General features: G+C 40.1%; 1 protein-coding gene across 2 annotated transcripts in view; it reads left to right on the top strand.

Moving 5' to 3' along the window:
* gnb1a (guanine nucleotide binding protein (G protein), beta polypeptide 1a) overlaps window positions 1-15,220 on the top strand; it is a 54,964-nt gene that overhangs the window by 22,112 nt on the left and 17,632 nt on the right. The window contains exon 1 of one of the 2 annotated variants that reach the window (XM_061974873.1): window positions 15,020-15,186. The exons of the other annotated variant lie outside the window; for it this stretch is intronic. The gene's annotated coding sequence lies outside the window, so the exon portion shown is untranslated. Of the gene's footprint in view, window positions 1-15,019; window positions 15,187-15,220 lie in introns of those variants that run through there. 2 annotated transcript variants of the gene reach the window in all.

The raw sequence follows: 15,220 nt of genomic DNA on the forward strand, positions 1-15,220 counted from the left end.
CTATACGCGCGTACACACACACATTACTTTAAATTGTTTTCCCGCAAAACCCTCTCATTTTTAAGGTTTGGCTGCTTTTATTTTGCTGTGGTGAGCTGCCACGATCAATTACATGGAGATGAAACCCTTTGTACATAAAAGTAATATTGTTTCTTTTTAAAGTACAACCATGCAGACATGTGCAACTGTAACAGTTTTAACAGTCAGAATTATTATTTTAGTATCAGGAAATCAAAGTTCCCTTTGGCTTTAAGTGCGGCATTATTAGTTATAGCTTGTTACAACGTTGCCAATCTCCCAATGTAGGCACGCTTCTTTTGGCTTATCCACTTGCCTTTGTACATAACATAGTTTACTTGGTGGGCGAATTGTCTCCAAAATGGGAGACTTTAATGACTAAAGAGGGTTTTCAAAGCTCTCTTTTTTTTCTTTGACACTATCACTAGCCGTGACACACCATAGGCTGATTTGCACTGTATATGTTTACCGAGTAAGTGCACAAATATCACTGTACTTCCTGTCCCTCACTCAATGTGGTCTGACTGGGAATAAAAAAAGTCTGATTTTAAAAACCTTTACCCCCCTATAATGTATAAAATAAGTCATTTCAAGTTCACCTCGATTGCCACTATATAATTAGCAATGGGGGCATGGTCAATATGACATCATAAATATGATGTCATGATAATTTTGATTTGCAATGATGCATGTATTTTCTTTAAAAAGGCTAAGCAAATGTTTTATGTATATCTAAAAACAAATATGTGTTATTAGTAAGGATGTCGGATAATATCGGACTGCCGATATTATCGGCCGATAAATGCTTTAAACTGTAATATCGGAAATTATCGGTATCTGTTTCAAAATGATCGGTATCGGTTTCAAAAAGTAAAATGTATGACTTTTTAAAACCCCGCTGTGAACACGGACGTAGGGAGAAGTACAGAGCGCCAATAAACCTTAAAGGCACTTCCTTTGCGTGCCGGCCCAGTCACATAATATCTACGGCTTTTCACACAAACAAGTGAATGCCACGCATACTTGGTCAACAGCTATACAGGTCACACTGAGGGTGGCCGTATAAACAACTTTAACACTGTTACAAATATGCGCCTCACTGTGAACCCACACCAAACAAGAATGACAAACACAGAACATCCGCACCGTAACACAACATAAACACAACAGAACCCCTTGCAGCACTAACTCTTCCGGGACGCTACAATATACACCCCCCCCGCTACCCCCCCCCCCCCCCTCAAACCCGCCCTCCTCCTCCTCAACCTCCTCATGCTCTCTCAGGGAGAGCATGTCCCAAATTCCAAGCTGCTGTTTTGAGGCATGTTAAAAAAAAGAAGCACTTTGTGACTTCAATAATAAATGGCAGTGCCATGTTGGCATTTTTTTCCATAACTTCAGTTGATATATTTTGGAAAACCTTGTTACATTGTTTAATGCATCCAGCGGGGAATCACAACAAAATTAGGCATAATAATGTGTTAATTCCACGACTGTATATATCGGTATCGGTTGATATCGGAATCGGTAATTAAGACTTGGACAATATCGGATATCGACAAAAAAGACATTATCGGACATCTCTAGTTATTAGTCATTAACAATAACATATTTTTTCTTATATTATCAGAATCCGAATCACTTTTAATGGCCAAGTATGTTTAACATACAAGGATTATGACTTGTTATAATGTGCTCTCAATTTCAATTGCAGCTGCTTATTGTAAAAGGTAACACAGGATACATTATAGTCTGCCCTCCCTGAATGTTGCGATTTAGTTTGCCAAATATGTAAACAAAATTAGAGATGAAAACATAACTTGAGATGTTTTGTTGATATTCTCCACAATGAAGTAACTATAAAACTAACCACACTAAGGAAAGTGCATTATATATACCGCTACTGTACACATGAGGTTCACATACATGTAGGGATCACGTTAAATTCATAATATAGTTTGGAATAAACTGAAAAAAGCAATTCAATTATGCAGGATGAAGGTTGAGCTCAAAAATTTTAGTTTTCCTTTAATTCCGTCATCATGGTCATTGCACCTGTGCCTTTGCCACTTCACAAACATCAAAATTGTACATCATATTCCCCCATGTTCATCCAATTATTTTGACTATCAATAATTTAATTATTCTTTACTGCTTCCTAATAATGTTAGGACATAATCATTTGAAGGAGGGGTGGGAAACCGACCATTGCCCAAATGCAAAAGAGTCGGCAGGCTGCAGAATCTGAGCCAATGAGAAAACAATCCAAATTTATCTTGCCCACAATTTTGTGAGTTATTAGGTATTTTATTCAAAGAGGGTGTACCCTGCTTTCCGCCCGAGTGAAGCTGGGTTAGGCTCCAGACCACGAAAGGGACAAGCGGTAGAAAATGGATGGATGGAAACACACTGCAGTGCTCCACTGGGATCATTTTAACCTCGAATGAGCAGGTTACGGCCCCTTTTAAACATAATCTTTCTCAACTTGAAAGTGACTGCATTGTCAATGGAAGCATGAAACTCACTATTAATTATAATGTTCTGATTTGAACAGTGACAGTTTATGCAGAGTCTTTTGTAGCCCTGGGATTTTGCTCTAGTTTTCTATGAAGGAAAATGGGTTACATGGCCGTAGGCTTTTTATTTCAAGGCACGCCATTCTTCTCCTCTCAAACATATTCGCTCTACTACATTCCCAAAAAAGGGACGATTGTCTGCATTTTCTTTTCCATGACAATTTTACTTATAGTCGCGTAACAAAATCCCATATTTGTGGATTTGTAGAGATAGCTGTATCGGGTGGTTGTCGGTTAACTTGTCCAAAAACAAGCAGTGTGGTGCAGAGTATGTCTTACTGAGTTAGACTGGATGTATGGAGCTCTTTCAAAATGTCCAGGAGCAATGTCCTTCTGTTTTTTTACTGTATTACCGGCTTCCTGGTTGTAGGATGCTTCTTGACCTGGTTGCATCGAAGCTACATTTGACATGCATGACTTCCCCAAAGCACTTAGACCCTTACTCACCAATAAGGAGGACACATGTGCGCAGTGCTCATACCTTTTGTCAAACTGAATGCCATTAATGGTTGCCAGCCCCTGGTTTCACTCCCAAAATGACTTCCATTTCCTGTTACTTTACTGGTGTGCTTTGGAAGTAACCATCATGATAAAGCCAACCCTCTTGGCTTTGGTTTATACTTAGCTGCTTGTAATCAGTCATGTTTATTTAACTATGCAGGCCATTGGTCTAATCTACATCAGACTGACCTAATTTAGGTGAAGGCTCCGACGTTGCGCTTGTTGCAATCACAGTACCCCCTCCAGTCTAGCCCAACCCTATGACATGTTTGCATCCCCCACCATTTGCCTTTTGGCATCAGCCTGTCAGGATGCACCCTGTGACCTGGTAATGTCATGCAGTATAAGTGTGTTGTCTTGTTCTGAAACCCCAGATGGACACAGCCAAGTGTGTTGATAGTAAGAGAAACCACTTTGTGTGCAATTGCATGTGTGTGTGCGCTTGTGCATCTTCTATCGCCACATCCGCTGAATGTTTTGACAAAGGGAAGAGTGAAGCAAGGGAAACGCCTTTTTTTTTTATGAAGGAAACGCCTGTTTAGAGATGCTGTGTGCTCATATGAAGGCTGTGGCGCTTTGACTGATTCAGCCCCAGTCATACCCAATGTGCAATACATTTCCAGTTTGATGCACCCCTCAAAACAAGGCTGGCAGCAAGCGATAAGTTGGCACCTACTGTATGTACAAACCAGCTTTGGGGTTGTTTTAGGGCTGGGCGGTTATGGCCAAAATCTCATTCAGGATTTACATATTTCAGTTTTGCATGGTTATCCTACTCTCAACTAAGGATGCATGATATTATTAGCACCAGTTATTATCGACCGATAATAGTGATTGTGACGTCACATAGGTAATTGCGATAATTAAAAATCAACCAATAAAATGGGCTGATCATAATAAAGGTTTATTATCTTTTTGTTTGTCCATAGTCTCTCTGTTGTGACTTGTGCTGCTGCCTGGCTCCTCAACCCTTCCCTTCCCCTACGGTATGGTCACAAACTTGTGATATGTACAGAGAAAAGCATCATGGCGCAGCAGTCACCGGTGTAGGCCGTCTAGCATGTAAGAAGAAAGCGTTTCACTCGCAGTTTGCAGACAGACAGGCACCAATGCTGAGGTATCATAAGATTAAACATACAACGTATTAAATAGCGGACATTTTAATAATTTATCAAATCAAAATTTTACACATTGAGTCTATTACAGTGGTTCTTAACCTGGGTTCGATCGAACCCTAGGGGTTCTGTGAGTCGGGCTCAGGGGTTTGGCGGAGTTCAAGACACACCCGACTCATCGTGTAAATAAAAACTTCTCCCTATCGGTGTATTACGGATGCGGCAACAGCAGAAGTCAGACTGAGTTGCAGGTGTGTAATTTGTTGTGAGTTTATGCACTGTGTTGGTTTTGTTCTTTGAACAAGGTGATATTCATGCACGGTTCATTTTGTGCACCAGTAAAAAAACATGGTAACACTTTAGTATGGGGAACATATTCACCATTAATTAGTTGCTTATTAACATGCAAATTAGTAACATATTGGCTCTTAACTAGTCATTATTAAGTTCTTATTGATGCCTTATTCGGCATGGCCTTATTATAACCCTAACCTTCTAATCCTGGCCGTAACCCTAAGCCTAACCAAATAACTATAAATTAAGTCTTTGTTACTTAGAATATGTTCCCCATACTAAAGTGTTACCAAAAACATATAACTTTGTCTTGAATTAAAAAAAACTGGTGGGGTTCGGTACCTCCAACAAGGTTAAGAACCACTGGTCTATTAGTGCTAAAACTGACAATAGTTAGTCAATAGACCAGTGTGCAGCTTTTTAAACATTGAAAAATTATTTTCTTTTTGGAGAAGTTATATTTTGTGTTTTGTTTGTTTTCATTGCTGCTATTTTATCTTTTTTTTTTAATACATAGACATAGTTAGTTGTTTTTTTTTAGCACTTTACCTTTCCTTTCTTTTATTTGGACATTTTATTTTTGTAACGGCTGAATGAGCAGCACAGTCACAGTAAAAATACATCTTTATGAATGAATTAGTCATCTTTGTTGTTTGTAAGCACATGCCTAAAATAACTTAAGCTCCATTTAGAAGTCGATGGAAAAATTACAGCCATTAGATATGTATACGCTTTATTATCCGATTAGTCGACTAATTAAGATAATTGTTGACTCATGTACTATCAAAATAATTTTTAGTTGCAGCTCTAGTCCACAGTTCCACAACCAGGACGAAAACCACACTGCACCTACTGAATCCAAGGTTTGACTATCCGGCGTAGCCTCCTTCCAGTACACCTGAACAGACCTTACCAGAAAGGCTGTCATTCCACGACAGTTGTAACGCACCCTCCGGTTCCCTTTCTTAAAAAGAGGAACCACCACCCCGGTCTGCCAATCCAGAGGTACCGTTCCCAGATCTCATCCACCCCCGGGTCTTGCCACCGAGGAGCTCGACAACCTCAGCCCCAGAAATAGGAGAGCCCACCACAAATTCCTCAGGCACTGCTTCCTCATACAAAGACGTGTCGGTGGGATTGAGGAGGTCTTCGAAGTATTCCCTCCACTGATTCACAACATCCTGAGTCGAGGTCAGCAGCACACCATCCCCACTATACACGGTGTTGACAGTGCACTGCATCACCCACCTGATGCGACGGATGGTGGTCCAGAATCGCTTTCTAAGCAGTCCAAAAGTCGTTTTCCGTGGCTTCCCCAAATTCGTCCAATATCTGTTTTTGCCTATGCGGCCGCCGAAGCCGCACACCGCTTGGCCCGTCGGTACCTGTCCGCTACCTCCGGAGTCCCATGAGCCGAAAGGACCTTCCATGCCCCTTGGTAGGGTCTCCTAAGACAAACAGGTCTGAGGTGAGGGACCAGACAAAGAGCAGCTCAAGGACCTTTCTGAAAAAGAAAAAAAGGAGGACTCAGATTTCCCTTGCTCGGACACAGGTCACCAGGGCCCACCTCTGGCGCCAGGCCCGGAGGTGGTGCTCGATGGCGAGCGCCTGGTGGCTGGGCCTGTCCCCATCGGGCCCGGCACGGCCCAAAGAGGCAACGTGGGTACCCCCTCCAATGGCTCACCTCACACAGGAGGGGGCATAGAGGTCGGGTAAAGTGTGAGCTGTGCAGCAACCAAAGGCAGGGCCCTTGGTGGTCCAATCCTTGGCTACAGAAGCTAGCTCATGGGACGTGGCACGTCACCTCGCTGGGGGGAAGGAGCCTGAGCTGGTGCGCAAGGTGGAGAAGTTCTGGCTAGATATAGTCAGACTCACTTCGACGCACAACAAGGACTCTGGAACCAGTCCTCTAGAGAGGGGCCGGACTCTCTTCCACTCTGGCGTTGCACGCAGTGAAAGGCAACGGGCTGGGGTGGCAATTCTTATTGCCCCCTGGCTCAAAGCCTGTACGTTGGAATTTAAACCAGTCGACGAGAGGGTAGCTTCCCTCCGCCTTTGTGGGTGGGGGGGCTGACTGTTGTTTGTGCTTATGCACGAAGCAGCTCAGAGTACCCGCCCTTTTTGGATTCCCTTGAGGGATTACTGTAGAGTGCTCCCTCAGGTGATTCCCTTTTTCTGCTGGGTGACTTCAACGCTCACATTGACAACGACAGTGAACCCTGGAGAGGCGTGATTGGGAGGAATGGCCGCCCGGTTCTGAACAACTCCCTCTCTACATTCTAAATCCATGCAAAATAAATAAAATCGCTGGTCAATGTTATGCCAATAATATTTGTTTTCTAGCATTATTGTGTCTGTTGAAATCTAAGTCAGTGTTAAGGAAAATGACTAACAAAATCTCAGTTAATATCCGGAACGCTGGCACTAAACATACAGTAGCTAACTAAGCTAGCTGCCGGAGCTGGCAACAATTTCACTAGAAAATTCACTAGAATACAGTACAATAATCTAGGAAGAAAAAAGATCATTGCAAAGCCAAATGTCCCAGGGTGGAAATATTTCGGCTTCGGACTGAATGAGCTAGATGAGCCCATCAACACGGACTAATGAGCAAGTATACCAAATTTGTTGGAAAATACGAGTGGAACGGTTTGGATGTAATCACGGTTTTGTGACGGGGTTTTCAAACAGACATGTTTTTTTAAAACTCCACTAGATGTTTTAAGATATTATCCATGTTTATCTCACATTTTAGAAGTGTGAGTCTATCTTTAACGTTAATTTATGTTCCAACACATTTACCCCCGCATGTAAAGAGCATTTATGAACTGTTGAAAGTTGAAATTTACATAATAAGTCGACGAGAGAATATAATAGGGATGTTCAGATTCTGATGCTGATACTTTGGATTAAGGGACGTGCCGATACAGAGTGCCGACCCCATTGCAAGTTCAGAAAATTGTTCAGATAATTGAAATCTTAGAAAAACAAAAAGTATGAATTATATTTTTTATTTTTGTAACATTGATCATTTTCACAGTAACTATCAGTATCTAAAGTAGTGCAAATAACTAAAGTTCAACATTCAAAGGTAAACCGTCGCAAATTACTTCCAGGCACAACTATATTCCATCTGTCAGGCATCGTGGAGAGTTTCTCAGCTATAGATACGACAGAATTTACTGGCATGCAAAACAGCATTTAAACGAGTAAAAGATAAAGCCTCCTGGCTGACCCAATGTGCTGTTAAGCTAATCAACGATAAAGACGTGACATAACTGCTCCAAATATCTGTCGTAAAGCTGACCGAGTCCGCGCCTTGTAATTTTGTGGAGATAAGTTTGCTAACAGCTACACAGGTTGAAAAGGGCTGTTTCAGTCATGTATTTACGACCAGGCAAGCAGTAATGCGGCCCCATATACTCCATTAAGTGGCTAAATCCTACATTGAGAGTGGTTGACCATCCAATATAATGAATTTGAAGAAGAACAAGAAGTAATTTCCGTGTAGCAACATTAGCATGCTCGTCGACGTTTAAGCTTGTGTGCGCTCTATTTAGGTTGTTGACCCAAGATTTTAAAAAAATATATATTTTTATGGTATCGGAAATGTCTTTACAAGTACTCGCCAATACCTCTAAAAAGTGCCGTATCAGCGTTTAATTCGATACCAGTATTATCATCGGTACATCCCCAGAATATAATCACGTCATCATTTTGGTCCTGTAAAGGCTGTCTCTTTGCCAGCTCAGCATTGCAAATGAAAAATGTTCGTAATTGCCTAACTGTGGATAAATAAAGGTTAGATATATATTAAACTATGTATGTATAGTATGTTAACTAGGAATTCAGGATGTCAGTGTGTTGCTAAATGTTTGTCTACTACATTACCTAGAAGGCTTAGCGCCATAGACAGGAACCAGAAGTACGTCTGAGCTATGCAGAAGGACGGCAATTGTGCGTTTTGAGCAATAGAGTTCATATATTGTCGCACATTACTGTTAATACTTTGCCTGTACAAGAAACAAGTTTTGATAGGTAGTTGTGCTCCATAGATGAGCGACGCTCAGAGACTTTTCTATTGGCCAAAATGACGCTGATTGTCCAAAATATACAGGAAGTTGCAGCCACTGGACAACGATCTGAGGCCGCACATATTTCAAAGGGATTGGTTGAATTGGCGTGATCGTGACATCGCACATTTCTAGCGAAATTGCTATACAAGGCCAGGGACGCATCCTCTATCTTTGACTGTTTGTCTTTTCCGCTGCCATGTCTACAACACGAATGCCTCCGGCTCCTCAACTCCTTCGCCTCACATGCACATGTGTATAATTCTAACTACACACACTCCAAACTGAGTCATGTCACGGTTTGGGTTCCACTTCTATCGGAAAGTGATGGCAAACAATGACTAACAAAAGAAACAACCTGACTCTGGGGGGGAAACTGCACTTATCGACATTCAATAGTTATTGAAGTACAATTTTAGCTAAAAGACATTGAGAGTCCATTTTATTTGTATTGTTTGTGTTTAGACAATTAAATATTTGTGACCTTCCATTTAAAACGGTAAAAAATACTAATGAGAAATAAGTTTATTGCCTTGCAAAGGATTACTTGAATTGATAGTATTATATATAAGGATTATATTACTGCTTAATTTGGTGTCAAAAATAATGCTGACAATATCATTAATCAGCAATGATTTGTGTATATTGCTGACTAAAATTTGTTATTGACTGATTATCCCACTTGTAGATTCAAGGCTTACCTTGCTGAAATGCAAGTCATTAACTGTCTAGGACTGTGAGGGCTTTGCCAAATTGTAAGGCCAAAAAAAAATAAGAAGCTTGTATATTATGATGTATCGTAGTAGATTTTCCTCCTATGTATTATTATCACACAGTTTTTGTATCATAATATTGTAATTATTTGCAAAATGTTGGCTAATATCATAGTTGTGGTTTCTTTGGTGCTCTTTAATAATGATAACCATATGGACAGTACATTGAGCTTATTTGTGCAGGAATGGCTGAACAAGTCCACGAAAGGCAAATTGCAGTAATTGTCGGCCCCTGCTTCTTTTACCAAGGGGTTCATTTGTGGTTCCAACCTATTTGTCCTCTGCTTGTTCACTCGCATTAGTTTAATCTGGCCCTGTCCTCCAGCTTGAATCTCTCGCCTCGATCCTCTTTTGCATCAGAGCATGTCATTGCCTACTCCTTATGTCATCATCGAGTATTTTTTTGTGAACCCCCAAATGGACTGCTAGCCACACCAACCAATTGAAGATTACAAATTTTGATATGTTCACTCGCACCAGCAGCTCAGATGTCCATGAAATCAGTCACTGTAACAACTTCTCAGAAATCCCCCCCACTGTACTATATTATTTCTTGTGATTTACAGGGTCCCAGTTCTTGGACCAGGAAGGACATTCTGAATGATTTATGCCTTTTTGAGTCCTCTGCTCAAACAAACTCGGATGTAAAATATTCAATACGGGGCTTTTTCTTTAGTGTACATACAGAGTGATGGCATGACATGGAATGTTCTGATATATTGTGTGGATGTCGATGGTGATAGATGTTCTTAGATTTTGTGTTTTTGGTATTTTAGATTGCTTTGATTCGATAAAAAAAATGAATCTCTGATGCAGTTTTTTAACCACTAGTGTACCGTGAGATATTGTTTGGTGTGCCGTGGGAGATTATGTAATTTCACCTAATTGGGTTTAAAATATTTTTTGCAAACCAGTAATAATAATCCGCAAATGTGCCGTTGTTGAGTGTCTGTGCTGTCTAGAGCTCGACAGAGTAACCGTGTAATACTCCTCCATATCAGTAGGTGGCAGCAGGTAGCTAATTGCTTTGTAGATGTCGGGAACGAAGACGATGGTTTGCAGGTAAAAAGATATCTAACGCTTAAACCAAAAATAAACAAAAGGCGAGTGCCGCTAAGAAAAGGCATTGAAGCTTAGGAATGGCTATGCAAAACAAAGCTAAAACTGAACTTGCTGCAAAGTAAACTAAAACAGAATGCTGGACGACAGCAAATCTTACAGCGTGTGGAGCAGACGGCGTCCACGAACTACATTCGTACATGACATGGCAATCAACACCAAAATAGGAGCGCAAGACAAGAACTAAAACACTACACACAGGAAAACAGCAAAAAAGTCAAAATAAGTCACGACGTGATGTGACAGGTCGTGACAGTACACCTACTTTGAGACAAGAGCTATAGTGATGCTGATGCATAGCTGGTTATGGTTTGAATTCATATCCAACAATTGCGAGAACGACTTTTTACTGTCAATATCTGCTGCTGAGTTTAATTTGTTTAATGTTTTCTGCTGGTGGTGTGCCTCAGGATTTTTTCAATGAAAAAAATGTACCTTGGCTCAGAAAAGGTTGAAAAACACTGCTCTAATGTACCAACAGGGTAGATGCCATTGTGTATCATTTGAGAGATTTATGGTACACTGTTATAGTAAGAGGTATTTACACGCATAGTGACTTTTTAGTAAAGGGAAATACTTTAGTGCTTGAGTGCAAGGACTTCGTAAAGTCAAAGGGCTCTTCCTCCATGCTAGTTACTGTGCAGTACACGAGATGTCGGCACTGATAGGAGTGGCTGGAAAATGTGAAGTCTGCTTCCCTCCCACTCCCTTCCTCTCCCTACCTCTCTCTCTTTTTCTCCTCCCCCTCCACCTCTAAAAATAGCTGGCAGAAAGAGAAGGCATGGAGTCAATGCTCTTTCTATTGGGTGCATACAGTATTAGCCGTAACACAGCATAAGTCACGCCTTCATGTTTATCGCAATCACTGGCGAAGGACTGTCCGTATCAACGTTTTGTATGCAAACAAACTTTATTCAAAGATGCTGTATTGGCCAAGTTATGTTGTATATTTAAGGGTGAAATAGTGTATTAACATTGTAAATTATACATTGTCCGGACAATTTGACTTGATGGTGATTACTTCACAGCAACCTGTCCCTGGGGTTTTTCATTGTGGTTATGTCTGGGATATGTTTTCGGTTAGGGGTGCCGGAAAAATCGAATCAGAGTGGTGATTTTTTATAAAATTCTGAATCGATCAGAAATTTTCAATAATTAATGTTTTAAATATATTTTCAAAGCATCTACATTTTTGCTTATACCACCATGGTGTTTTTCTAAGCAAGTGGTGCCAAAGTTAGCGGGCTGTCATTAGATGTTACTAATGTTTCGGAATGGAGGAGGAAAAATACAGTCAGCCCCATCTTTGCCGAAAGCAAATTTCGGGGCAAATTCAAATTATACAATTTCTTGGGTAAGGAAGAGTAATAACGATTTCTCAGAGGGATTAGTCTGGACCTGTTGATCGCACAGCAATAAAACACAATGGATGTCAGTCGGTCATCCAACCTCACTGACATTTGTCACTTGATTGACATACATGACAACCGAGGGTCTTGTTAGTTTAAGTATAAAGAAAAGACAGAAGGCAGGAACCTAAAATAACTTTTTGTTTGAACAAAGCTTTGTCTCTCCAAGCCTAAAGACTAACTTCACTGTTCTGTTCTTCACAGTAAGAGTGCGGCACGCTACATCCTTTCTGCCTTTCTGCCTGCCCTAACAAAATAAGAGTCTTAAAAAAATTATTAAGCAATAGGCTTGGGTGATATGACCTAAAAATAAAATCTCTTGATTTTTTTCGCATAACTTAAATGTCGGGTTTTTTTCACTTACTTTTTAAAGAAACTTAACACATATAAAAGAGATCATTCTAAACAAGTTTTGATTTCATTTGATCAAAAACTAGTGTAATGCATACACTGCTTCTTACGCTTAGCAAAATGTTAATCTTTACAAAGTTGGTTCTTTTTAGAAAAAACATAAGTTAGACTTTGTATAAAACTGTTTTTGAAATACTAAACATATAAAATGAATGAAATTAGCTGTTTTAGCCAATTCAGGCATATTTACAGTGAGACTTTTGCTCATATGTTGATCAATATGCATTGTCCTAGTTAAATATAGTTATTCAATATAGTGCATCATCCTATGGGAGGCAAAATGTATGTCTTGAATAAAATACTTCTGTAAATAAAAATGTAACATTGAAAGTTCTCTATAGTGTTACTAAGTGGATAAATGCTGGCTTTTCCCACTGTTTGGGTACCACATCTTTAGCATTTTATAGTGCAACTGCTTTAGTGATTGTTTTCCACTGTGCTTGTTTCTCATTATACATGATACCTTGTGTAAATAATTTCACCACAGTAAGGTGCTTTTTAGCTGGAGTTTGTTTATGTTCTTGTTAGCCTTGTAAAGAGTTGCATTTCCCCCACTCGACTGGATGCTTTGATTTTAGATGCTGGAATAAGTTTGTTGTGCTGCTGCCAAACGTTGCAGAGTGCAGTCATGTGTTCTACGCCTGTTGCCGCAAAACCAAACCACTGACAACACTTGTCCTTGGAACAAACGTCTCGCTCTCGTTTGCGTGAGCATTAGCCATGTCGTGCTTAAGTTGTGGAACCTATTAGCAACTACTGTACATCGCTAGCTGATTCCATTCAGTGCAATATTGACTTGGACATTTAATTAGTAGCTCGCCTGCTGAAAAAGAGTGTGCCCTTATTGTTTAGTTTATAAATGAATAAGGCTGGAATGATTGATTATATCGATTAATTTGATAAGAAAAAAACTTTGATTTAGGGTTTTTTTCTTCAATTAATCGTCTGAGTGTTTATGATAAAAATTCAGAAAATCTCGCCTGCTTGTAGTCCTTGGAACTTTAAATATGCAGACATAGATTGCACATAGCTGCTGCAATGGAACGCACATGAGCCACATACTCAGTGGCCTAGTGGTTAGAGTCCGCCCTGAGATCGGTAGGTTGTGAGTTCAAACCCCGGCCGAGTCATACCAAAGCATCAAGGGTTGGAATTGGGGGTTAAATCACCAAAAATGATTCGCGGGCGCGGCCACTGCTGCTGCTCACTGCTCCCCTCACCTCCCAGGGGGTGAACAAGGGGATGGGTCAAATGCAGAGGACAAATTTCACCACACCTAGTGTGTGTGTAACAATCATTGGTACTTTAACTTTAACTTAACTTTAATGAGACTGGTGGTGTGTGGGTGTCTTGATCTGTGTGGCGGCGAAAAGCGGATAGTTTGTGTTGTTTTTGTTTTTTAATTTGTATTAATGCACATGTTAAAAGTGTAATTTCAATGTTTGTGTGCATTTATTAGAAAAGAAGAATGAAGGTCTAAAGCAAGCAGAACTAATGTTTATTTCAACTATCCATCCATCCATTTACTACCGCTTGTTACATTGAGGCTATAAAGTTTGATTTATCCGATTACTCAATTAATCAAACAAACTATTCAATATATTACCCCGTTACTAAAATAATTGATATCTGCAACCTTATAGAGGAATGTAGTTAATCTTGGAATTGTCACCCTTTATTTCTAAGAGTATCGATTGTTATTAGAGAATCTTTTCATAATCGAAACGTCACCCCAAGATTCAAAATCAAATTGTAAGTTTTAAGACACATATCTGATTTTGATATAACAGTTTGGATGACAATAGGCAAGTTTATCACTCAGTGCAAGCAAGTCTCCAGCTCAGTGTGACAGGTCACAGGTAATATGCAGTGGAAAAATAGCTGAAAAGGTTTGCAATCCTCTTCAGGTAACTTCATGGTGTGAAGCTCATTTGCCATCTCTAGTCTTTACTATTAGTCATTAGCAAAAAAATAATAATAATAAGGCAGAGGAATGTCTACAGGTAAAACTCAATTTGTCGACTAGACAAATGCATCAGAAAACAGTTTGTCATATGTTCCCTAAAACTATTTTTGTCATGAAAAATATGTGTAATGTATACATCTTCTGTAACTCTTTTTTGTAGACATAAGAATTAGCTTGTGACATTATTATAAGCTATTTCGTGGCCTAGAGCAGATTGTTAAGGCTCCTTCCTTTGTTGTAGAACCATTTAGCTCACTAACCAATCAGATGACAGTTAGCTCCTGGAGTGTGGATTGCCTGAAGGATAAGGTGTTCCGTTAGAAGGTGTCAACTCAACCCTGAAACAATCACCTGTATCACAGCCCAGAAAAACGGGGAAGTAAGCTGTTTAGTAGCTTTTAATTACCACAGTGGTTGATTATTTAGAATTGGCGAGGCTCCATCTAAATAGGTTTCATATGATGGCTAAACTTATCCTGGTGCTGATGGCAAACTTTGCACAACTTGAATGAGCAAAGTACACTTAAAATGTTGTTTTGCATCAGTCTATGTTGCCATACTTAGTCATTGTCACCGTTTTGTTTATTGGATGGATCCGTATGACTTGTCTTTATGTAAAGAAAGTGAAAGTGTCTGTGTTAAGAGTCTCAACTCATGGATTGGGGTCAGCTGAATAGCCACTGCTTTTAGGATCATCAGCAGGTTTTGTCTTAACCGGATTTGGCTGGAGGAGCTGAATCAACTGTGTCCCAGGATTATAGGAATGACATTGGAGGATAGTTGAGAGTCCAGAGGCCATAGCAGCGACAGTTTTGTCAGCCGACTCCCCTTCTACCGTGCACCTGTGTTTCACCTGTAGTGTTCCAACTGGGTCTCGTCGTTTGCTTTCTAAATACCTGGAGCCTTGCCTGGCTTTGGCAATATTTGTGGGGTAAAGTTTTTTCTTTTTTTCCTATCTTTTCTTT

This window comes from Nerophis lumbriciformis, linkage group LG01 (assembly GCF_033978685.3).
Source record: "Nerophis lumbriciformis linkage group LG01, RoL_Nlum_v2.1, whole genome shotgun sequence".
Lineage (NCBI taxonomy): Eukaryota > Metazoa > Chordata > Actinopteri > Syngnathiformes > Syngnathidae > Nerophis > Nerophis lumbriciformis.